This window comes from Bacillus rossius, chromosome 14 (genome assembly GCF_032445375.1).
Source record: "Bacillus rossius redtenbacheri isolate Brsri chromosome 14, Brsri_v3, whole genome shotgun sequence".
Lineage (NCBI taxonomy): Eukaryota > Metazoa > Arthropoda > Insecta > Phasmatodea > Bacillidae > Bacillus > Bacillus rossius.
The window spans coordinates 29,422,343-29,448,871 of NC_086341.1; the positions used below are offsets into that span (position 1 = coordinate 29,422,343).

Genomic DNA, 26,529 nt, shown 5'->3' on the forward strand with positions numbered 1-26,529 from the left:
GACGTCACGTGAGGTACACTACTTTCCAGCTAACCAGAGCATGTTAGTCAGCGTCTTAGCGGCGGCAAGCCACTGTCATTCTTCCTAGATTATCCGGTCCACAAGAAATACCACCGTTGTTCCTTTCCTCCCTACTACCTCGATAATCATACACTCACTTCGTCGACACTCTCTAGAAGTCGTTACACTCTCCGACACAAATATTTTACCCGGTAACTTACACGACACAGCAAAAAAAAAAACCCAACTCTATCGATACAAAAAACACTCCTTCTGCCTGAATAAAAAACTCTCGAACTATCCGCCAGCGGCTTATAAACAGAGACTGAAAAAAAAATCGTGGAATAATTTCATGATCTAATAAAATTTAAATTATTATAACTATGTGCTACTTCGCCATTGAATTCACTGTTAATCAGGAGGAATGTAGGCCAATTAAGAGTCCCTCAATCAAAGATAAATCGGATCCTAAATTACCCAGTTGAGACATCTCACAAGTCAGCTGCCAATAAACAGATGGCTTTTGCCCGAGTGTGCAGAGGACTGTGGAGTCTATCTGGAGGTCATTGAACCCACGAATTTTTCCCAGTCCCTACGTATAAAATCTAGTATGGCCCTGCCCAAACCGAAAACCGTTATGTCGTAACAGCCATGAACTATGGACACCTTCGAGGTACTATTACTTTGCAGTCGGAGCAGCATGACATTGCCCGATTCCTATTGGTGCGCACACGGTGTCAGCTGTCTATCATTCCCAAGGGCACGACTTTAGTATAAATTGAGACTTGCTGATGTTGCAGAACTTTATAATTACGATATTTACGTCACTTTGTTTGCGCAGGGATTTTCTGCAAGCCAACCTCCCTGTCTCAGTATTACAGTCTTCTATTTATCACTAGTTAATATATATCGTTACTTGCGTACTAGGAGGCAGGCCGTGACGTGTGCCAGGTACCTGGGCGGGCCTTCCATGGAACCTGGCCCGCGGCCCCACACGGGCGCTGACGTCACGCATGTCACGTGTGCCCGGTCGGGTAACAGGGTTCTGGCTAACCATCCTCATCCACTCCCCGCTCTGCGTTCCGCCAAGGTTTACTATTACTGACACATTAAGCGGCCTGGGAATTCTGCGGGTTTCCCGAGGTCGCCGCGCGTAGTGGCGCGAATTAACGCCGCATTTCTGAACTTTTCGGGTGTCGGGTCCATGATGTAAAGAAGAGGAGGTGAAACCGTGCGCAGGTTTTCCCCCACCACGCGCTCCCTTGCTACGTCACCTTGGTTGTAGCCAGCGCTCTTCTTCCAGGCGCTTCCCATCCATTTCATCTGCGTCTCGTGCGAACCTAGTTTTATGTAGTTGAAATGTCAAATTGTGCAGTGTTCGGATGTCACTATCATTTCAAAAAGACTCGAGATTCTTGCATAAAATATTTTTCTTTTCCAAAAATTGAAGATCTTTGCAATAAGTGGGTGAACGTATGGAATAGGAAGGACACATTCTGTGTTAGTAGAGGTAAGTATAACAAACGTGATTTTAAGTAGAAATGTCACTTGTTTTGTAATACGAGTATTTATTTTTAATTTTTTTATATGATTAACTTTAGGTTAATATTAGGTTAAGGAATATATTTCGTGCAAAATACTGAGTTATATATAATAATAAAGTGTTTCGCGGTAAAAAGGTTATTTATTGAATTAATTTATTAAAAATTAAATTTCAACGTATTAATAAAAACTCAAATCAATTGTTTTTAAAATGCTTGTGTGTTCGGCATCAGCGAGAACTACAAAATTTATTTCAATTTAACTTTTTTTTCTTGTTTGTTATAGAAATAACCTAAGCACTAGGTTGTGTAGTATTAATAAGGGGGGGGGGGGAAATATTTCATCAATGCATGTAAAATCGAATGAAAGTAGGAATGTGAACCCCCTATACATCAAAAAGTAACATGCGCATTTTTTCTATTGTTCAAAATGTTCTCTTTAATGGAGTGGGGAGGACATATATCATTACGTTTAAATATATTTAAGTATACACGCAAAACCGTGAGATAAGAATTATAAAATATACAAAAAAGAATCATGCTTACATACAACCACTTTTGAAATTCGAGGTCTAATATGTTTGTTTTAAATGAATTCGTTTAGGCTTTGGAAGAAGTTAATTTTTATTTCATTACGATATGTATTTAAATTAATAATGTTAATGCAAAATACCTCTCAAAATGCGGTGCGTGAAAGTGAATTACTTTTCTAGTTAATTGTGAGGATACTGATTTTAATAATATGTTAGTTACCTAAAGGTATTTTAAGATTTCAGCATTACAATCTGCTTGTGTTGTGTTATGTGGTTGGTTAACACACACTAATGAAAATAACGTAAATGAATTCATGTTATCTAATGTTGTCTTTGCCAATTTTTCCATTCAAGCGTTTAGATAATGGTATAATTTTGTTTCATCTCTCCGTGTAAGAGTTTGTGTTTACGCCTAAAATAGCATTTAACTCGTTAAAAAAACTGACGTTTTAAATACCGGTACTTAAAAATAAGGTTTGCAGGGACCATAGCTCAGTACATTCTCAGCGCACGTGCGTGTGTGCTCCATAGGTGAATCCGGAAAAGGGGAAGGGGGACACAGGGACACGTGCCCTCCCATCCATCTAAGGGTAAAATATACATGGATTAATAACGACTTTTGCAGTAATAAACAGGTATCGTACGGCCCCCCCTCCCCCCAGTAATTCCTGGATCCGCCCCTACTGTGTCTACAATCCTAAGGCTGGGTTCACAATTAAAAAAATTAAGCGAGTGCATAGAAAGCCATGCACACGACCTGTGCACACGACCTGTGCGAACTGCGAAATCGGTTCACAATTGAATTCTTACTGTTAATTTCAGCCAATGAAATTTCGTGAACTATGCGACATCTGTTAGAAGTGTTAGTAAATAAACATATTAACTTTCAAAATAACGATAATACTATTATTATCTCGACATTTTCTTACCACAATATGGTTAATAAATATAAACATATTTCTAGTCCCGCCAAAAAACCACCCTGCTCTTCTCTCATTGGCTGTTGTGCCATGCGTACGCGACCGAAATAAAATATATTCATTTCACTCCTATGCGCGCGACCTCGCTCCCATGCACACGACCAACTTTCTGCTATTGTGAATCGTTAGGTTAGGAAACATGGCGTTTATATCCTATGCACACGACCTACTGTTACTGTTACTGTTATTTTTTCAATTGTGAACCCAGCGTAACACTAACACAACTCGTCTATAACTAAAAACAGTGTAGCACATAAGTTTGCATGTTTGTAGGTATGCATTTTTCTAGATTATATAACTATAAAGCGCATGAGATATATAAATCACAGCTATGTATTGAAAATTGTACATGTGGACATTTGCAGCGCGGCCTTGGAATAGTAATTATGGAGGGAAGCGGCTTTTCCGTAAAACTAGATATAAGTGGGAAAAATGGTATTTCCAATTTTAATGTTTCGACGATTAGGCTACAATGATTTTTTTATATTTCAATATTTTTATATTTTTAATGCTTTTATCACACCATTTCCCTTGAATTTATTGCCTTCAAACCATTTTAGTATTACAGAATCCAGGAGGAATTTTGAAACGCCAATTTTAAGGGGAATTAGATGAACTTATATATTTATTTTGTAATTTTTTTTTCATGGAAAGGCCGTGACTCTCTTCAATTGTCTTATCAAATTATGCGAGTGCCTGCAAATGCACAATGTATAGGAGGTAAAACAATACTTATTTTGTTATAACATGGAATTCTCAGTAATCAAAATTATAACAAGCAACATTTTTGAGTTTTCAGAAGTTAACGTTATAAAAATGGAGAAAGAAACACCTACAGCCAAGATACACGCGTTAAAATTACATTCAAATACCTATGAGGGACGGAGTTCTTCAAGCCATTATGAATCGATTTTGGCTTTAATAAAATGTAGTGTAGAAGGTATACGGGTTTTGTGAAATATTTACGTAGAGTTATTTTGCAATTGAGTTATTTTTAGTAATCAACCAATTATGTGCCCTGTTTTAACGCACAGTGTGCTTGGGGGATTTGAAAACTATTAGGTTTTTCCTCTCCAAGATAATAAACAAATCCAACCTTTTCGTTTTCTTTGCCGTGAAAAAAAAATTGTAATACCTGCAAGCTGTCTTTTGCTGAATATTGTAGAGCTATTTGGTTTAATAATATGTTTTAAATATATATTTTTAAATATACTTTCTATCATTATTTACCCTTTTGTTTATTGCTTGTATCTAAATAAAATTAAAATTAGTAAATAAATCAAAAGCGCTTATGTTTATGTAAATTACAAATACGTATTTATAGGAACTTTGCTTTGTGTCAGATGCTTTTTTTTTGTAATATGTTTGTATTATTATTTATCGCCTGCATCCTGAATGTTTATTATATATATTTTATTAATATTCATAATAAATATTTTCGAAGTATATTCATTCCAATTCCCATTAACATTCTGTGTTTACAAGACCCAATCAACATTTTGAAGTGATGAAACAGCAGAAAAATATTGCTTCGTTGATTTTATTATTTATATAAACCCCGTGTTTGGATGCTAATACATTTATTTAAACTGTATGTTCTAAATGCATGCTATACAATGCACATAGCAAAATATTTTTACGCTTCGTGGTCACTCTTACTATTCGAACGATTGTAAATGAACTTTCTGCGTCGTATTCCCGTAAGCGCGCTGCGTGTAGACCGGGCGGTTCGACCAAGGTGACGTAGTGCGCAGTGGAGGACGCGTTTGGGCGGCCGGACGGTTTTACCTCCTCTTCTTTATATCATGGTCGGGTCGGCCCGGGATGACGCGTCACGCCACAGGCGCTCTAGTCCCTTCGAGAAGGACGCCACAGGTATATAAGCGACGATGCTGGACTCCGCGGGAGTTCAGAGAGTTCGGAGAGTTCCGCGAGTGAAGGGAAGTGTGACATCGGCGAAGAGGGTGAGAGACCCCCCTCAAGAGTGACGCGACGAGGAACGATGGGGCCGTGAGAGTGCGACTGAGTGGCGCGAAGCTGTGTGTGTGAGGACTGGTGCGAGGCAAGGGGTGAATCACTGTTGGGCCTAACTTCATTGAGGAGTGCGAGCTGTGAAACGTGACAGACATTGAGTGACTTAAACATTAACATATTAAGTTAGTGCAAGTGATTGTAATCAGACACGTTTAAGTAGCCTACTATTATTTATTATAAATGTAAATATTAATAATTAATAAAATTGTAAAAACAATTAATTGGACTATCCCTTGCGAACCCAGTTACACACATTAAATTCGTAATAAAATTTTTTTCACCATATACTTTTCTTACAGTAAATTTGGAAAAAAAAAATAGTTTTACTATTTATAAATACTGGAATCTTCGAACATTCTTATCGAACCTGCACAACACGATAAAAACAACTAAAATGTTGCCAACTATTAAGAGTACAGAGTTAATTTTATCTTTCCACTAAAATGTATGAAAAGGCACATTCTCTGTAAAATTAAGTAGAGTTTGAATATTTAAGGTATCATGACAATGGTAAAGGGGAGGGGTATGATCATTCCTTGAATGAAGCGGGCAGGCCTCTAGAAGTTATCGGTCACAAGGGTAATAGCTACTTCTTGGCCGCAGGGTTGATGCCCTGCGTGGGTAAATACTGGTGTGTCTTTTTCAGGCATAATCAAGGACTTTAACAACTAATTGCATGCGTCACCTTAACCATAGTATCGGCTATTTGAGCGAATTTAGTGAGGTGTATTAATACATGTCAATGTTCTACAACACATACAATCGCTTTTGCTCGAAAGACTTTTTGTTCGGTATGCTGGCGTGTGTGGGTGTGTTTGAACACACGTCGAATGCCTTTTGTCCCGACAAAAGTATTGTTACAATTTTTAATGTGGGAAGAACTGGGTTCGTAACGGATAGCACAATTAAGTTTTACAATTAAGTTTTATTACAGTTTTATTAATTACTAATAAATAATTTTACTTAAAATTTCCGATCACCAATCACTGGCACTTAAAAATGTTTATTCATAAGTCAATCAAGGTCTGTCGAGTTCCGCAGTTCCGCGGTTCCGCTGGGCTCAACAGTGGTTCGCCCCTTACCACGCGCCTGTCCACACTCATAGTCTCTCGCCACTCGGTTTCACTCTCTATCCCGCCGCTCCGCATCACGCCACTCTCGACGCGGTGGTTGGGGGCGGGGGGGGGGGGGGTAACTCTCACCCTCTTCGCCGATTCGCACTTCCCATCACTCGCGCAACTCGTCGCGATATTCCCGCAGAGGCCGGCGTCGCTGCTTAAATACCTAGGGTGCCCTTCTCGAACCGATGAGAGCAGCTGTGACGAGTCACGTCATCCCGGGCAGACACGACTCCCGTAACATCGAGAAAGGCCATTCCGCTTGGCTGCCTCTGTAAGCCAGTAATTCCCAGGCCGCTAAAGTTGATAATAACCCGAGGCGGGACACGTTTTTTGAAGAGGGGAGGGGGATAGCGACGACACTTGTAATCTGGCCAGGCGCTAGTGGCATGCCTTATGGCGCGTGTCGCCGTACTGTCTGCGTTCGCAACATTATCCATCGTGGTTGTTAACAAATTTCTGTAATTGGCCTACGTGAGATGCCAGCCAGTCGGAATAAAACCACTTCAGTTTTTTTGTGGGACAGCATTGATTTAAAATTTCGGAGAATTTTTACTGAAGAAATAAGTCAAGATATAATGTATTCTACGAACAAGCGCAGTTTATAACAGATAACTTCATCTATATTTTCAGTTTGACCGCTCAAAATTCTTATATATATTCTGAGAAAAGTTATGGTGAATGGTTGGCCAGTTTAGATTTTTGGTAAAACAAAGTTCTTAATTTGGAATGATTTGAGTAGAATATTAATTAAATTCCGTAAAACCGTATACTTGTTCATGCGTTGAATTATAACACTTTATTCAACTTTTTCCATGTTGATGCTATTTTATTTGAGGGTTTCTTTATTTGTACAACTCCTATGGTAGTTCAGCCATTGCAGTTGGAAACATTTGCAATGTGTTTGACTGATTTGATTCAGTACTGTATGTCCTGTCCTGTGTTTTGCTTTGTCCGGAGCGATTTCTTATGTACTTGATATTTGCTTCATGGGAAGAGATCCTTCTGCCTACCTTTTCTGCATAAAGCAGGGTTTACATACAAACTTCGCAAGAAACACAAGAGCACAAGTACGCAACATGCAACTAACGGAAGAAAGCAACTGTCGTATAAAAGCAAGAATTTCGAAAAAAACATCACTAACAATACAGTTAGAAATTTTTTGTAAAACTGAATCAACAAATGTATTCCTCGGGCTCCTTTTGACAATTCTTGTTTATCATGGAAAATTGGTGAAATTTTCAACAGCTTCATATAAGAATGTTAGCTTACTTTCACCGTGCGATAGTTAAAAAGTGGTAATTTTATGCGTGTGATAAAAAAGTGAAGTCTCCTAAACACATGACGTCTGCGTCTAAACAAGTTTTCGGAACACTTTGAACACTTAACTTCATATATATTAAAAAGAAGGAAATACAAGAAGTTGGCAACACTTACGTTTCGATTTTGAGTCTTGCGTGATTTATAAACGTACCGGTAACAAAACTTTTTTAATTTTTTTATTTTTAATTTTTTTTTATTTGAAAAGAATTACAATTCAATATTATTTCTCTCAAAATAACTTCCTGGGGAAATCACACAGTGCTGGAGACGGTTCTTCCAGTCCTCATAGCAGTGTTGGAACTCGGATGCTGGGTTAGTTTTCTACTGGTGGGTTAGAGCTGTTTAAATGTTTTGATGTGTCCGAATATGACGTCCCTCGATTTGATTTTTCAATCTCTGGAAGAGGAAATAGTCACAAGAACTCAAGTCAGGCTAATAAGTAGGCTGAGGATCCACAGGAACGTGTTAGCTGGCCAAAAACTCGTTTTATGGAAACTGCTGTGTGACGAGGCGCATTGTGATGCAAAACCCAGTTGTCCGTGATATTTGTATCCCACACACATGACACTTTATCACAGTGCTTCAAGAACCTCTCGGTAAAAGTGTTGATTTGACCCTTTGGCCTCTAGGCATAAACTATTTGTGGGCGAACCCCTGGCTATCAAAAAAGCAAATCAGCATGCATTTGATCTTTAACTTACTCATTCTTAGTTTTTTGGCTTGGAGAGATTGAAGTGTGTAATTCCATGCTCTGGCGCTTGGTTTCCGGGTCGTACTCAAACACCCAAAACTCGTCACTGGTATAGATACACTCCATAAAATATGGGTCATTCCCAATCGATTCCAAAAAGTTAAGGCACATTTTCCCTCCTAATGTCCTTTTGGTCCCGCGAAAAGATTTTGGAACAGATTTCCACGCAGATTTCTCTCATTCCCAATTCATTGGTCAAATTTGATGAACAGGTGTGTGAGTCCAATTCGGTACTTATCTGTTATATTCCCACCTGAAAAAATATATCGATATTCCCTCCCATTCGATTAATGCGTTTTTTATTGATAACATTACAATCCGTAGTTCTGAATGTCGAGATTTTTTGTTTGTTTCTGTATTTCAGTGTCAATGAGTGAGATTTTTATCTTAGAAAAGTGGATACGTTCCAAAAATTTTTCCATTAATAACCACAAAATGTACTTGTCATTTGGAAAAGTCATGTCACGATGATATGTTGTGAACGTGGTGTTCGTAAAGGAAAGTAACTGGATGGATATAAGTTATCATTGGAGACGATCGTGTTGTTTATATTCATATTTATAGATTAATAAAGATTATAATATCATTGAATCAATACCGATGTATCATAATCGGTTTGTTAGGTGTGAAGATCGATTTGGTAGGTGGTAGGTGGGAAGATAAGAGATATGTACCTCAAATTTTCTCTTCCCCGATCATTCTGACTTTCAACCGACGATGTGAATGCACAAGATCACGACGGAATCTGTCGACAGTTTCATCGGTTCTTGAAGATGAAGGCCTTCCGTTGCGTGGTTTAACTTCAATCAACTCTCTTCCTTCTGAAAATGTTTTAAACCAGGACCATTGACAAAACACTGCCTCCTAGGCCTGCTGAAGTTTTTCTTAAGTTTCTATTGCACTGTGCAGAAGTCTGGAACTTAACTGGATAGCACAATGTTTGTTCGAAATTAATGTCACTAATTTTCAGAACACGCTAGAAAAAAAAAATTTCACGAAAAAAATCGCTACGGCGAGTTCAAACTTGTTCTGAAGGCGTATCACATGTTCGAATACCGCCGCTTCAAGAACCCGCCACCCAAGTGTGGAAAATCTAAAGCTACGCTGCCAGTCTTATTACTCTATTGACACGTCTGGTATATTATGAAATCAAATTGTTTTTAATTGTTTTGCATCTTGCGTAATTTATATACGTAGAATATCAAAATATGGCATTAACTGTATGAGTCTTGCACTATTTTGCTGTGTTTCTTGCGTAGTTCATATCAAATAACGAACAGTTAAAAATTTTATATTTGCATCGGCCGGGAATCGAACCCGGGCCGCCCGCGTGGCAGGCGAGTATTCTACCACTGAACCACCGATGCGTGGTTGACAAATGAATAAAACTTATTTTATATTGGTGTACTAATATATCAGTCTTTAATTAACTAATTTTAATTGAAATATGAAGTTTAAAATAAAATAAATCGTGAGCTAGTCATTCAGACCCGCCAGAGATGTGTAACATCTAGCCTCGGTGACGAGGAAATTCATGTGTTCTCATGTTGCAAATACTACACTTACAGTACGAATCTCAAACACATTGTTTAACGTAGACGTAGAGATCTTTAAAATAATGCCGAGCCTCATAAATTTACGAAAATTGTGTTTTCAACTACATTTCTTGACGCGAATCACGCGTAGTTTCCGCACCCGCCGCTAGAATTCGCTGCCCGAGCAGCTACGTCGACTATCGAATCATTTGATAAGCAGACCGAAATTTTAAACCATATAATGTAACTGTTCCGATAAAAGCAAAAAAAAAATTTTTTAAATAATACTAAACCCCGGTTTTTGATGCATTTTGACAAGTAATGTTGTTAAAATACTGCCCATCTTGTCAAAATTCGTCAAACGTTTAATACTATAAACTAATCAAACAGAGCCGAAGCAGAGATTGTTAGCAACCTTTGCATCTTGTAGAATTCTGAAAATTCTCGTAATCTTAAGAGCCACACGACTCCATGAAGTCCAATGTGACTAGCTGCAGTCGCACATTGTGATAAGCTTTTACACGAGCCCGATATTAATATTAAGAAGTGTTCACACTCGGTTTTATTCTTGCTTAATACTTTATTATTACTAAAACAGTCAGATATGTTCTGTCAATCAGAAGCTCTGAACGTCCTATTACGTCGTCATCTGAGGACTTATTTTCATGAATTAAAAAACTGCATATGTTGACTTCATTGTGCAGAATTTTTTTTCTTTTGTTTGTTATGTTTGCACGATGGAATGCAATATAAAAACGACGGTCCAATTTCCGGAAAACTTAATTCTGTATTAAATAAGAAATTACTGTGCTATTTTGGTTTTATTCTGTTAAAACTAATTATTTTCCTTGTAATTACAAACTGCAGCATTCATTTTTCGAAAATATTGTGTTGTGTTAGTGTTTATCGCTGTAACTATCCATGTGCTAATACGGGCTTTATTATTTAGTTTATTTGGTAGGTTACAGGTTTTTTTTTCTTCAAATAACTAATAAGTTCATAATTTTTTTTTTTTTTTTTACAAATACATGTTCTGATCGTAGCTTATGAAAACCAAGGTAAATGCTTAACAAGCTATTTATAAATTTCTTACTGTGAATACAGAAATAGAGCGTGGACGTCGGCTTGGATTTCAGTAAGACGTTGGTATGGCTAACATTGAAATGGCTTGTTTACCAATATAACTTACAAGCAATTGTCATGGCTACTACACTAAATTAAGGAATGCATTAAATAACTACTTAACATTTAATTTTTTGCAACTAAAGCACCTAATTTGAAATGTAAACAGCACATTTCATTATTTAAACCAGAACAAATAAAACGAGGGGGGGGGGGAATGGATATTTTCACTTTAAGATATGTAATTACGTAAATAGAACAATTTTTTAGTACAGAAAAAATAATTATAGGTTTTTAATTGAATCTGATCTCACGTCATTATTCTGCATTGTGCATAGTGTAGGTTTAATATCTTCTCGTCCCTTGGTAAATGAGGTTTCTTGCGTTGGCAGCTTGTGCAGGATGACTCGTGGAAAATTCTATGAGGTAAATGTTTTTTTTTGCCCGTCGATCTTTGAAATTAGTATTTTCAATTAAGTTAGTTGCCTCGTCGGCCTGCCTTGCGTGTCCGCCGACGACACACTAATCGTATGGCGCCAAAAAAAAGTTAAGCTTATTTGAATTTTAATTAATTTTCCAATTAGTCAATGGATGTTCGAGTGTCTGTGATCTAGCTTGAAAGAGGCCACAAGAAGAAATTTCCATTGCAAGCATTTCTGGGAATGAAATTCCCTGGTTTCAATGTTTGAAAACATACCAACTGTTAAGTTAATGTTTGTAAAAAATATGATGGCAATTTTTACGTATGTTGCAAAGAAAAAATGTTGCAGACGACAAAACATATGAATAGGAAGTACAAAATTATTTTTTTGTCATGTTCTCTGTCTTTATGAATGTCACTTACGCGAGTACAGTTGTTTGATAATATTACTTAAATTTTGTTTATTAAGGCATTTTCATTTAAAATATTTTAACTCTTATAAAAATATGAAAGAACAGTAAATGAAATCCGTTAGTTAAATGTTTATTTCCATTACCATTACCACACTCTTGGAAAATATTTCCGTAAAGTAATGGAAAAGTGACGTCAAAACACTATCCAAAAGTTCCCTTTAAATATTGTAATGTTTTCCTGAAAAACGACAAACTTTGCATAATAGTCCTATATGTTTGATTATTATTTTATTGTTTTTTTATGCATTTTCAAAATATAATAAATTATTGTGGTCAAGCGAGTGCCATGTATAGAACAATTAATAAACTTAAGCAAAATAATTGTTGGTTGTGGCTCTTATCATTACCATACGACTCCGGCTCACTTTGTATGGTGAACAGTTGGTATGTATGTAAATATAAATCTTAATATTTGAAGTTAATTTTTATTTTCAGGAATTTTAAATGTGTTAGGACGTTTCTGGTGGTTTGTGTTTCATTTGTTTGACAAAAATCAAGTTGTGTTATCGTCTCTTTTGCAATGGTAACCACCATTGTTAGACTTAAATGGCTTACGAACGCTTTGGGAACTTCCGACAGTGATTATTATCTTCTCCCGAATAACAAATCTATTTTTTCTTAATTACGGACCATGTTGACGTGAATGTGCGGCATGTTTCCGTAAAATCTCCTGGGAAATCTCCTAGAGATTAAGTACGTTGTTTTGAATTCAACTTTACAAATAACTGTTGAGAAAAGATAAGATATTTTTAATTTATAGAGTTTAAAATTTTCTTATTTTAAATAAATCAATAAAGGAAAATTATGAACACGTTAAAATAACGGGCTTTTTTTCCTAAATTATTGTTGCTATGTAATTTTGTTTTTTGTCCGTGATTAAATTAAATTTATAATTTTGCAATAGTTGATCATACTTGCTTCGTCCTCACACACAACTAATTCATCAGAAGATTATCGTTCAATTTTTTTAAATTACTTTCATGAACTCTTTTCTATATACATACTGTGAGAGACAGCAGAATATCATAATCGTCGGAATCATAACTCGAATCCCACGGCATGTATGTCTCCGACATTGCGAACTAGACTGATATTTCCGGCCACCTGGCAGAGCGAACATAGCAGACATAGCGAACATAGCAAACATTGCCATCATAACCCAGTAATCCGTGTGGCCCAAACTTTAAGTATGTAGTTACATGGTGTGTGAAGCCTTAGTTTTCTTCAGCTAATTGTATTGCCCTATTGGTTAGACGCACAAAACATTGGATGATTTTGCATTTTAGAAACAGTTTAAAATGACTTTTGTTATGAAAGTAACTGTTCTTAACGACGGATGTTCTTATTTATACCTTCTTTCCACCATCAGACGTGGTCAAACACCACTTTCTCAATGTTTCGGGCAGGACAACGTGGCATTGGTGAGGTTTAAAAAGTGACTTCAACCACGTCACAGCATGCGGTCTCCTGACAAATCCTAACAGCTATTCTCCAGCGCAGGGGGCATGGCGGTTGGTCGTGCTCCGCGGGGAAAAGGGGGAGGGAGAAGGCTGAGTAGTTGTGGAGGAGGGGGAAAGGAGCACGGAGGTAAACACCGGGACGGAGCACGCGCCGGAGATATGAGCTCCGCGCCCAGGCGGCGGCCAGGCACTCCAAGTTATCCGTGGGAAAGTCAAACAAGAAGTCCCTGGCACCTCCTCTTCTTATACTGGGTGGACCTGAGAGTCACTTACACCGAGTCAGACGTCCGAAAAATCCGCTACGCTTTTTTTTTTAAGTCAAAACTTCTTTAGCCGCGTTGGACGATTTTTGGTAGGGGCAAAACTTATGTGTTCGCGTCACCGAGATGCTAGTGACGTGTTGCGCCAGACTGGCGAATCGCAGCGGCCTGTGTACATGTATACGCATATATACACTAATACATTGTAAATACTCGACTGTATCATGTGCGTGTTGGACTCTTTTTTGGATGGGTAAAATCTTGTGAGTTCGCGTCACCGACATGCTGTAGTAGCAGTAAGTGAAGTTAATTTGACCACGTGAATACATGAATTAGGTCTGACATCACTGGTATGTCATAGCTAGGTAATGAATTTTTACGTAATTTTGACATACCACTGACATATGTTGTGACTAAAAAATGATGTAAGGATAAATTATATCATGCTGTCATCGTACTGATATAATACCAAAATCATTTTCTTACATTTTACGTATAAATCATGTCATGTTACACATTTAAAAACAAAGTTTTAAGTTTTCACTTCTTTTGACAGTCCCCATGACTGGCTTTTTTTGTTTTCTTTTCTGTTGTAAAAGTAAATAGTTAGTTAGTTACGTATGTCTCACAATTTAAGATTCATGCAAAAAATTATTTCGCTATCTCCTTCCAACCACCGCAAATCCCACTCACACGTCTAGATAATCGTTACCAAAATTAAAAGTTTGTTTTGGGTTGGGTCAGCGACTAATTAACGTGATATAAAATCGCGAGAATGTATAAAAGTGAGCGCGATGAACGTTTAACATGTTCGGGACCACTGCACGGGGGTCGGTGAATCCTCCTCGAGGCTTCCCGGACCTCGCTTGATAGCGCCGTCGTCACAACGCACGAATGGACAGGGGCGGTGTCTGTTAGGCGATTTCTTCCAGGTCACTTGTACACGCGTCAGATGTTGATAACTTTGCGCAGCTCATCTTGAGGGACCTGCACCTTGGACTGAAGGCGGCATTGCAATAGCGCGTTGCCTTCGTCCGTCATCAATCCGTCCGTCAACGTCACGCATCTAGGGATGCGATTTACAACTTGACTTCATACGTCCGTCAGAATATTTTTCAAAATAATTTCTGCCAAAAATCCTTGCCTATCTCTTCGATATTTACATTTTACATAGATGTTGGGTGCTACAGTATTTATGTCGTGTTTATATGCGTTTTGTATTAGAATTGTTTGGACATGAGTTTTTAGAACCGCAATGTTACTATACTAAACATCTGAGCGACCCTGCACAAGCGCCACAGGCTGTGTTCTGGTAACGACGGTCCGTCCGTCAGAAGTTGGAGCTTGCAAAGCTTTCGACGGACGGCCGGATAGAATTTTTCGTGCCATCCGATTGGCTGCAGATAACGTGACCGACGGACGGATTATGGATGGACGGAGGCGACGGGCTATTGTAATTTCGCCTTAAGAAGAGCGGTCGAAAGAACGACCAGGCAAATAACGCTGCGGAAATGGCAGGAACGCATAGTGCGATACCGGCCTAAAGCTGGACCCAACAATGATCTGTCTCGTACGTCCGTCAAAAACTTGCCAGGATTTAACTTTAACGGACTGAAGGGATGAAATAACCTCCAAAATGTGAGCAAGATGTAGGCCTATATTGCTGGCAAACAGAATATATTAAACAAGTTTAAAATATGTTTATTCGTGTAGATGCTTCCATTAAACGTTTTTAACTTAACGTTTGAACACATTTTTAACAATTGAAAATATTTCAATAAATATCCGTGCGAAGAAATTAGTTTAATTATTTACTAACACATAACTTTCATGATAGTCAATCTAATATACCAATAAAATATAAGTGTTCACCATTATTTCAGCCTTATAGTCTGATAGCAGCATCAAAATTAAAAAAAAAAAGATTTGACAGACGTTAATCGCTCGGGCTGTAGAAGTACAAACGGACGGACGGACGGAAGGAAGGATGGCGGACGGACAGACGTGACGGCTCATTGTGAGTCCGCCACAATGGGAAAAAGGGACACTCCACCAAGTGCAGCCTGGAAGAGGTGTTGTATGAACCTTGGATGAGGAGGAGGGGAGGGGAAGGCAGCCTGAAGGACCAACTCCCGACCGCGCGACATCCCGGAGACGTCGCGACCCTTCAGTACCCGAACATGAAACCAAAACAATTTCGAAATCCTTCACAAGTACTGCATCTCGTCTCTGAATAAGCTCGACCAGTAAGTATTCTGGACATCAGCGGCATTCCAAGATATTTTAAAAAAATTGTTATTGAAAAAAAATTGGCTCTCTTAATTCACAGACACGTAACCAAGGGAGTACTGAGTTAATGTGTGTGAGTGTGTGAGAGAGAATGACAGTATCAAAATAATAATAATTATATCATTTAATGATTTTGTTAAGTATTCAACTGTATTTTCATATTTAAAACAATACTTTATGGATGTTAAATCGGTGAATTATTCACCAGTAATTGCTGTAATTTGTTTTTTGTTAGTATGTAATTTCATTTTTAATTCCTAGATATAACATATTACACGTTGTTTATGTCTCATGGTTCAGTGTAGGAGAAGGCGTACACGCCTTGACTGCCCCATACAATTGTCGAATAAATAAAAAATAAAAAAAAATTAAGTGTCTTGACGGGTTCCCGCGCCGCCCTCCTCCTGGCCAATCACGCACGCCATGTTCATTTGTTTAATTTTCTCGTCATTTCCGTTAGTTAAGGGCTCTATCATTAAGTATAAAACGATATTTTCCTTGTGTTTGGTGTTCTGTCGCAAATATTTTCAACGGGTATTTCCTAAGTCTTGTATAATGACCGTAAAGTGTCCTTTTTGTAAATGTTATCATTTGCGCGATGTATTATTTAGCACACAGAGTACAAATCTCTTCAAAATATTTTTAACAGAACGACAAGTGAAAGTCAGGTATAGTGTTTAATTTACATAGATAGCCCTTAACCGATGGTACTGACGAGAAAATAAAAAAATAGCATAGTGGTGAGACCCACATTAAAACTCGGTCTCACACAACATGATAATTGTTTTGTTTTTTTAATTTTCTTGAGAGTAATATTATATAATGAATATTTATTGAAACAGGTATTCACTAAGTGTAATATAATGGGTATACAATATGTTGGAAGTGATTATAATAACGGACTTTTTCGTGAATTTTTATAACCTTTATATTACGCGTAGTGAATATCAGTTGAAAACAAACCAGCAGAACCACAGAAACACAAATGCAAGGAAGGTATCGTGTAATAATTTCTTAAATACCCTATAAATAATTCTAATGACAATAAAACTAAATTTAAAAAAATGACACGTGCCTTAAGGCCACGCTTCTCCAGCTATGTTGACGTATCGCATTTTATTTCCATCATTTTTTTTTTATCTAAAGACAATATCTTGGAATATTCTACTCCGTCAGCTAGCTAGTCACAACGGACAACTTTATATGAGAGAAAAAACTTTCCTTTCATAATGCCGTGTTTTCCATCACCATCATCATGCCTGTTGGCTGGCAAGGAAAAAAAATTCATTAATTTCCTAAAACCTTGTCCATTTGCGAATAATTACGAAAATCTTTCGCGTCATGCTCTGTTAACAAGTTAAAACAGGTAAACATTTTCCTCTCCTGCAACCATTTGGTGGGGGGGGGGGGGGTGGAACCAATTTACATTTATTTTACCAACGATTCTTATTGCTAGCCCGAGCATTTATCTCTTAGGTAGTATGGGAGGAATAATGTCAAAACCTCTACGGTTCTCACCTCCTCACTTGAACGGTCTTGCACGAGGTTTGGCCCAATTGTGGGCCAAACATCAGTTGGCCAACGATAGCAACTACCACTGAGCGCCAAGAATATTTTAATTCCCCGCCAATCACCACACAATACAGGAAATTAATCTGTGATTTCCTGTCAGCTTCACACGAACAAAGAGCTGTTCACACTTCATAGCTCAGCCCTTTCGTTCCACTTGGATATTAACACACGTATCAACTTCGTGAAAGATGTTACATGGGCCTATGTCCGGTGAGTAATCACACTAAATACAACGTAAGGGAGTGCAAACCTGCTTGTTTGGACCTATTCGCTTTCAAAAACAGGCCATACTTATGTAAAATAACCCAAAAACATTCCGCTGTAACATATCTTTCTCTAGCGTTTTGCAGATTGAAGGGCAGACTTAGGCCCTTATTTTCTCTGGTACCTTATATATATTCATGTTCTTTTAAACATTATTTTGAATTTTTCTACATTTTTGAATTAATTTACTATTTATGAATTAATCGCCACTTAAATATTATTAAATGTGTTTACAATAAATCTTTAATTTAAAACTATTTTATTTATTGTGATATTTTATTGCAATAATAAGTACAAGTTGACTTTTGTGAGCATTACATTAACTGAAAAACATTTTAATTGTATAAATTATTTAAAAAAAAAGCACATGATAACTAAATAATGAGTACAGAATGCTTAACTGCCAAGTATGTTTCTGGAGCGCAGAATCCAAATAATGGTGCGCAGCCTTTATTAGTTTAGTTATTACTGAAGTTGAAAAAAATCTAACTTAGGTGGTTATGAAGAAAATCATACCACATTAACAATTTTCCTGTGGCCACCGTGAAGTCTTAATACACGCGGGCAAAGGAAACATCACGAACGAAACCTGACCTCAAAACTACTTAGCGTAATACTCGTTCTCTTTATTAATTCGAACACGCTGTCGGTAATAACGAAACGAGCCAATAACCATCGGGTTCTGGAGCGGAGAAACCAGGCTGTTACGCGGCGGGTGGTCCATTGGATGGCTCTACATTACGTATTCGGTAGCTATTCCTTGAACGTCACCTGTCCCCTAATTGCTGCGCAACCATCATTACACAACGAGCGTTCTGTTTATTTTTTGTGCACCCCCTATAACTAATATTGATGCACCCACTCATTCATTACAGGTAATGAGGAGTCATTCAACATGATTTGTTACGTGAAGCACCTCAGGGTTTTAGTTCACTAACTGTTTTCGGACTGAGTACTCGTAAGCGTTATAATTGTAAGGATTAAAGGATAACGCTTTTCCGGGGTAAAAAAATACTGTCACAAAAATACACACTTAATATTAATTATTATACATGTAAGGTATTTAATAAAGTGAATGAGAAAAAAGAAGTGCGTTGGCCGGGAATCGAACCCGGATCAACTGCTTGGAAGGCAACTATGCTGACCATTACACCACCAACGCCACGTTAACGTATAATAACTTGAATGTTGTGAGATTGTGCAGGAATCACGCGCGTGGAAAACTGCCGATGACTTGCGTGGAAAAAGTGAACAAAGATCCGAGGTTATACAGACCACAACCAGCACTAAGTGCTGTGTTCAAATACATCATGTCGTCTCGTTACAGCGATTCTATAAGTCTAAAGGTTGGGCTACGATAGACACACACATTTACACACGGATAGTTACAGCGATAAGCACCTAACAAAACCACAGCGGCCTTATTAAAATAGACCAAAACTTAACGCCATCCCTTTGATTATGGTTGTTTGGCGCACGAGAATTTATGTCGTTGTAGTTGGTAGTATGTAAACATAAATAAGTAAGTTTTTACAAAATAACCGCTATGAAAGCGTAGGAATTTCGAAATTCAATACATATTTTTTTTTCCACCTTCGGAAAGTCCATCCCGATGCTTTCAACGTAAATCTATGTTGCTAACATAAAAAAAATAAAATAATATTCGGCACAATCTAAACACACGCGTTTTCTTATTTATTAAAAGCAGTTCCTAAAAATGACAACGTGGTACGACGGTCAGAGCCAGGGCCGGAACTCATGGGGGGCATGTGCCCCGGGCGGCAAATATCAGGGGGCGGCAAAATATGAAAAGTGGTTCACTAAAACAAGTTAAAACTAGTCATTAAAAAAAGTTTTGAAAGTGTACATATCGCAACCAATAAGTTAGCCAAGAAATTAAGAAATTCTATTTAACTTGATTATGCATAATTTGTAAATATATTCGTACTTCAAATGCGTTACTTCACTCTAAGAAACAAGTATTACCATAATTCGTGGTCTGGAGTGAGTAAAACCACTGCGATGAGAGCTGGCATCTCAAGGACCCGTTGCGCGGGTGATCACTTGGCTGAGCAAGATGTAGCCCTTTCTCTGATAAATACCCTCATTTTTCCAGCCCCTACTCAGTCGCTCCTGTGTTTTTGTACCATGTGCGTCTCTGCCTGTGGACGGGAGCACATAGCAGTTCCCGAAACGTCGCTTGTTTTTGTTTCTGTTTTGGAAAAACTATTGTGTTTGTTTCGTCTTTTCGTTTTGTCGTGTTATTATCTCGTTTCAACTGTTGTGCTGAATTTTTTTGGGTTCAATATTATTGTGCTGTCATCATTTGTGGGTTTTTTATCGTTCTATTCTGTTTGGAAAACTATTGTGTTTGTTTCGTCTTTTCGTTTTGTCGTGGTTTTGTCTCGTTTCAACCATTGTGCTGAATTTTTTTGGGTTCAATATTTTTGTGTCGTCATCATTTGTGGGGTTTTATCGTTCTCTTAGTACATTTTTCTTTGTTTTTCTTTGTTTGTTGACCATATTCCTGTTACGGAATATTTTGTGGTGTTTATATCCTGTTGACAACAGCAATATTTTGCTTAATTTGTTCTTTTTGTATTTTGGTTATTTTTACTTATTTATTTATTTATTTATTTTAATTTTTAGTTTTCTTCTACAGAAAAGTGCTTAGCAATGTCGTATGTCAAGAAAACTTACATCAAGTAATGTTGGAAGTCATTGACAGATTAATTATGGAACTGAGAACATTAACAAAAAGTTTGGATTTTTAAGTGGTGTTCAAATTCATAAAATGGAAGTAGAAGATTTAAAAGTCAAAGCAGCAGAATTAGGAAACACAGTGCCGATCTTAACAAAGAAGAATTCGTATTTGAAATTGAAAGTTTAAGCATCATGCATTAACAGTAGACTATGAATTAAAAGATGCTACAGCATCAACAATGTTGAGCCTTATCTACAAAAATAAACTGGAGGAGGCACATCCTAACATTACTACTGCTCTGAGAATGTTTCTCACCCTTCCAGTTACAATTGCGTCAGGTGAAAGAAGTTTTTGTAAACTTAAACTTATTAAAAGCTATTTAAGAAGCACGATGGGCTAGCAGAGATTAACAAATCTAAGTATTATATCTATTGAACACAAACGAGCTGCTTTGATCAAATTTGATGATATTATTAACACTTTTGCAGCTAATCATGCTCGAAAAATTAAATTTTGAATTGAATTTCTTTGTATGGTTATCAATACAATATTATACTTAATTCAGAATAACATGTTCCTTATGTAATTTTAGTACTACTAAACTTATTGGTATCACATTAATTTTCACTGTTGTGCAAACAATAAACAATAGTTTGATAACAGTCTATTTCATTATAATAAAAAATGTAATTGTATTATCTTTCTTGTGTACTTGATAAATATAAGTTCTCAATTATGTATAAGTGAATGGTATCATTTCAACCACCGGTTCTAACGAAAAAGGGTTGGTAAGGAGGGGGCGGCAAATTAATTTTTGCCCCCCTTAACGAATCTCCTAGTTCCGGCCCTGGTCAGAGCTTCTGATTGGGCAAAAAGTAACACGTTTTTCGTAATAGCACAATATTTAGCCACCTAAGCGAACTCTTAATTAATGTTATTACCGCACTTGAACACATGTTTACCGCAGCGTACGATTGTAACTGCTTTAAATGCATAGCGTGTAGTTTAACTGTAATTTATATTGCTTTGTTGTGACTGTTTAATGCCTGTGTTGGTAGTGACTATTTTTTTTTCCAGGATTGGCCGTTAATTACGCTGTTAAGAGTCGTTGGTATATGACAATGAAAATAAATAACATACTAATCACCAGATTTGTACATGCGCTTGAATTACGTATAATCAACGACGTGTTAATTTATTAATATTCATATTTAAAATTCGTTGTATACCGGTCATATGTAGTCTGTTATTTAACGTTTTAGACTAGTCTGGTTTTTATGGGATTTTGAAACAATCCAGCATTAATGTCCATTGTTTGATTGTCTATAACGGGAAATGTTTATTTACATTATAAATTACTTTTATTTTGCACACGGAACACCGTAGTCTTTATTTGCGATTAACAATTATTGCGTAAAAGTAATAATTTTTATTTCAAAGATTTGAACAGGAAAAAAGTTATTAATAATTTCTGCTTCAAAATTTGGAACGGTTACTGTGGCTCTCACTATTTTCCCAGAGAATAAAATCAATGACTATTAATACCTAATTTGTAGGAATAATGCCTTCTTAAAATAATCGTGGGATTCAATTAATAAAGCTCTAATTACGACTTTCTCTAAGGCTTTCAAATTAAAGCGTGGTTCGTAGGCAAGTGTTTATATGAGGACTTTTAAGTTTAAATCACACTTATGCACATACATATTTAGGTATAGTATAAAGGTAATTAAAGCAAGCTGGTAGAAAATCCGTTGGTACCTTAATAAATTAACAGAAAAGATAACCTGCCAAATTTGTTCGAGTGAGTAGATACGATTTTTTTTTAATAATGGTCATTACATGTAAATGTTTTTCGATAAACTTCTGGAATATATCCTTAACAACTGGTTGAAAGCTGTATGAATCTTAATCACCTATGATGAAAATTGTAGTCTGTCAAAAGTATTTGAAAGCAACATTATTTTTACTGCCGTGAACGAATTTTTGCGTGACCGTAGTTTTCGTTTTAGCTGTCAGCTAAAATTACAACGAAAGAACTTGAGTAATTTGGAAAATTTCAACCACTTTCTGTGCCCTGTTTAGCAGCAAATTTTTACACACTTTAATGTTTTTGTCTTTAAGACATTTTGTGAAATGGTTTTGATCAAGGGGCCGACAATCCTCATTTATGTTGCGCAATGTTTAAAACTATTATAATGTATTTTTTTTTCAAATGGTAGTACTGAGTAGCACGGTAAAATAATTAAAAAAGCATTTTTTTGTCAAAAGAATCAGGGAGAAATCAACGATAATCATTAGTGTGATACGGGATAGCGTTGTTATCGTAAGCATTATCAAGTTCTTCGAGATCATAGGTAATATTATTCTAATATTTTGCTGTCATTACTTTTCCTTGATGATGTAGACTCATCTTCGTTATCATTAGTCAGCTTGGTCGCAAAAATTTTGCGATGTTTATTCAAGCTCTCTCTCTCTCTCTCTCTCTCTCTCTATATATATATATATATATATATATATATATATATGTGTGTGTGTGTGTGTGTGTGTGTGTATCTTTGACTGAAAGATTTATGGCACTGGCTGTAAATTAATTATTTTTGGTAAGGACCTAAAAAAAATACACTCGTTTCTCTCATGACGCTTAGCATTTTTTTTCTCAAGGTTAACTCCTTTGCTGCAGTAATTAAAGTGGTGGCCTTTCGATAACACTGCAGGCATCAATGCGGAATCCATAACGGTCTTTGCGATGCATACTGAGAGTTTATATTAAAATCAAATACTAAACAAAGAAATTAAAAATCCCTTAGTGAGAGTTAATTTAACATTTAAAAATAAAACACGGTTTGAGTAGTTTGTCTTTTCACGGGCATATTTCGCTTCGTGTATATTAATTAATTAAAATAGCAAAAGTACAAAGTTGTACCTTGCAGTATTACAAGTGTTATGTTGGCAACTGAGTTTCCAAGGATTTTCCTTCTAAAAAGTACAAAATGAATTTACAAAGTAGCCTTCTTTTTTTCGCGATCACGAGAGAGCATCATGTATCCTTCAACAGAAATATAAGTGAACATTTAATACTTGTATTGATTGATAAAAATATTATTGGTTTCTATTGCTTTGTTTAATTAATATAACTTTCAGATTTAGTTCACATCTCAAAAAAAGCCGATTGTACAAATCTCTGTCTTGCAATTTTACAATTATTATGTTGGCAACTGAGTTTACAAGGACTACAAAATTTTTTAAAAATAATGTTTTAGGTAATAGCATTGTTCTCAAGAAGGTGGGGGGCTTGAGGACTTTCGCGTAGCCTCTCTTTGGTATTTCTCCGCTTTACTGAGGCACAGTAATCGACTGAAGAAAACACAATTTTTTTTTGCGTTTGTTGCCACCTGATAGAAATATTATTACAAGTGCTTATTTGGTAACAGTAAATCATAAATAAAACGAAACTATTAAGGTTTCGAGTCTAATATAGACAAAAATCCACAGAGATTAATTTGTTCAGAAATAACTAGGAGCACACGGGGCAAACCAACACACATCTTACAAACTCATGCTTTAGTCCAGTCGATATCCACTTTTTACCTGGAAAGTATTCCGAAGTTAATGAAATTTTGATATGTCATTTGGGGGTACTCTCGGGTGTAGAATATGAGTTTTCGACCACGAGGACCCTGTGCTAACTTCGGGGGGGGCCGAAAAACCTCGAAATTTTCGGACTTTTTTTCAGTTTTCCGCTTATATCTCGTAAGCTAAGCATTTTTTGTGTAACATATTGTGTTACAAAGTTATAGAGAATTAAATTTCCTTTAAAATACACTGTCTCACATTTTTTTCGACTTAATATTAACCGAGATACATCCCGTCAAAGTTAAAAAAAAATTCTCAAAATTAAAAAAAAAAGCAAAAAAAGGCTTTTGCCCAATAAATTTTTATTTTCACCATTTACAGGTGAATAATGTAATTTCTCATTAATATCAACAACTGAAAAATCTGATGCACATCAGGTATCCAAACACTTTGATCGCTTTGGTGCTATTGGCATGTTTGTATCATTGTCGTCATTGCTGTCGCCGTCGTCCATTACGTCTTCTTCCTGGGGCAACGTTTTCTGGAGGAGGTTGGCCTGATCGTCGCATTCGTCGTCTGAGTCCTCTTCATTGATGTTTGGATCTGGAGAGTTCTCGCAAGCGGTGCCAACGCAGTACTTGCATATGGCAGAGCACCGGAGTCCTGCCTTTTTGCAGCTGCATCCTCCAGAGGTGCATCTATTGGTACACTTGCAGCTGATGATGTGGAGCAGTTTCTCTGGAGCAGCGTCCATGGTTGTGGTGATGGGGACCACACCTATAAACAGATTAATCACTCACTTAATACATGTATTTTGGAATAGCACAATGAATGAAGGAATAGGAAATCGTCTGACAGTGCTTAAAATTTTAAAATGTACTACTATATCATGACAGACATGTTGTCAACATGCATAAAATACTAACCTCGTTTGGTCAGGCTCCATCCCCAAGCAGAAGGCAACTTCTGATGAAACCTCCCTTCACTTCCCATTCACGTCTGGACTTGGAGGTATATCCTGAAGAAGTGTTGGTGGCAGTCTGGCACGTTGACATTTTGGCTTTGCCAACATGATTGAGAATGTGCAGTACCTCAGGTCGTTTAGGTTGTCAGCATTGATAGTCCCTCCGTACAGTATCACAAGGAATTTCTCCCCAACTTCGGCGATTTGGTTAGGCGTTGCCTCGGGATCTTTGAACACCTCCAACATTTTCGAGAGCCAAGGATACTTATTGTACACTTGCATCACCTTCTTCTTCCCAATTCCAAAGGGTGCTGAGGTGGTGTCACACCCACTTATTGCATGATGGAACAGAATATCTTGTGGTTCATACTTGAAAGAATGGGATGAATACAGAACAGTGGGGGTGTTACCTTTAACACTCTTATGGAAATATATGTTATCTTTGGAATAACCTAATGCAGTGAGTAGCACAAGGAGATCAATGTCTTCCCCTGTAATGGTGACACTGTCAAAATTGTCAGCTGCTGAAACAGCTGTCTCCACAATCATAACATTGGCATCTTCTAATGCCTGTTTTACTTAGATACCCTTGGCTTGCATTTCAGTCTTCAACATGGTGAATAAGTTCTTCTTGTTGGTGTCATTGGAGATAAATTTTGCCTGTGAAATTGTACTGACAGATGTTGTCTTTAAAAAGACAAACTTCGTTGATGAATGCAGCAATGACCGCCGATGCCGTTCTACTGCTTTGGTGCTTTGGTAGCTGATCCCAACAGGATATCCATAAAAATCTACAATGGCATTGCTCCCAAAGTGCCTTTGAACATAGTCAATGTAGTTTTGGCAGACCTCCTGAAATGTGGGTTCATTTGACTTACTCCAGACAACTTTATGAAGCAAGTACCCACCATCAATGACATTGCATTTTCTGGTGCCAAAGTCCACTTGTTCTTATATAGGACTGAATGCCATAAACATCATTGACTTTCTGCCCTTGTGCATACCTTCTTCTGTGAATAGAGACATTGGGAAAGGGGCTAGCTCAAATTCGAACAAATTCCTGAGGTCAGCCTCTGATTGCTTCATGATGCAAACTCGTTGGAATAGAGTGAGTGGGTCTATAGTGAACTTTTTGTCCTTGATTTTAAGAGAACAGGAAACAGATGCTAGTGTAACCACCTTATCCTTCCGCTTCAATTTCAAATCTTCAAAATTTACTTTTTCTAAACATTTCTTCAAGCAGGTGATACCAATGGATCGGGCTATGTAGCAGTTTACACCTTCTAGAGCAACAGCTTCTGAGCTGATTGACATAAGCTCTTGGGTCTCAGGAAATGGTGAATGGTCAGCCAACCAATAGCTGAGTTTCTTGATATCGCCATTATCCCTGACAATGCGGGCAGGCCTCATTTCCACATGCTGGTCAGTTGTCTCTGAGCGTACTCCACAGAACATTTCCATCTGCTCATTGATGCTTTGAAGGCATAGCATGCCCGCAATCCATCTGGTCTATTGTGAACTTTTTGTCCTTGATTTTAAGAGAACTGGAAACAGATTCTAGTGCAGCCACCTTATCCTTCCGCTTCAATTTCAATTTTAAAAGCCCTATTAA

General features: G+C 37.2%; 2 non-coding genes across 2 annotated transcripts; both read right to left on the reverse strand.

Moving 5' to 3' along the window:
- Positions 1-9,576: 9,576 nt before the first annotated feature.
- Trnag-gcc (transfer RNA glycine (anticodon GCC)) lies at positions 9,577-9,647 on the reverse strand. The gene has a single exon. It is a non-coding gene; the product is annotated as a tRNA-Gly (tRNA).
- Positions 9,648-18,766: 9,119 nt separating this feature from the next.
- On the reverse strand, positions 18,767-18,838 carry Trnag-ucc (transfer RNA glycine (anticodon UCC)). The gene has a single exon. It is a non-coding gene; the product is annotated as a tRNA-Gly (tRNA).
- Positions 18,839-26,529: the final 7,691 nt, after the last annotated feature.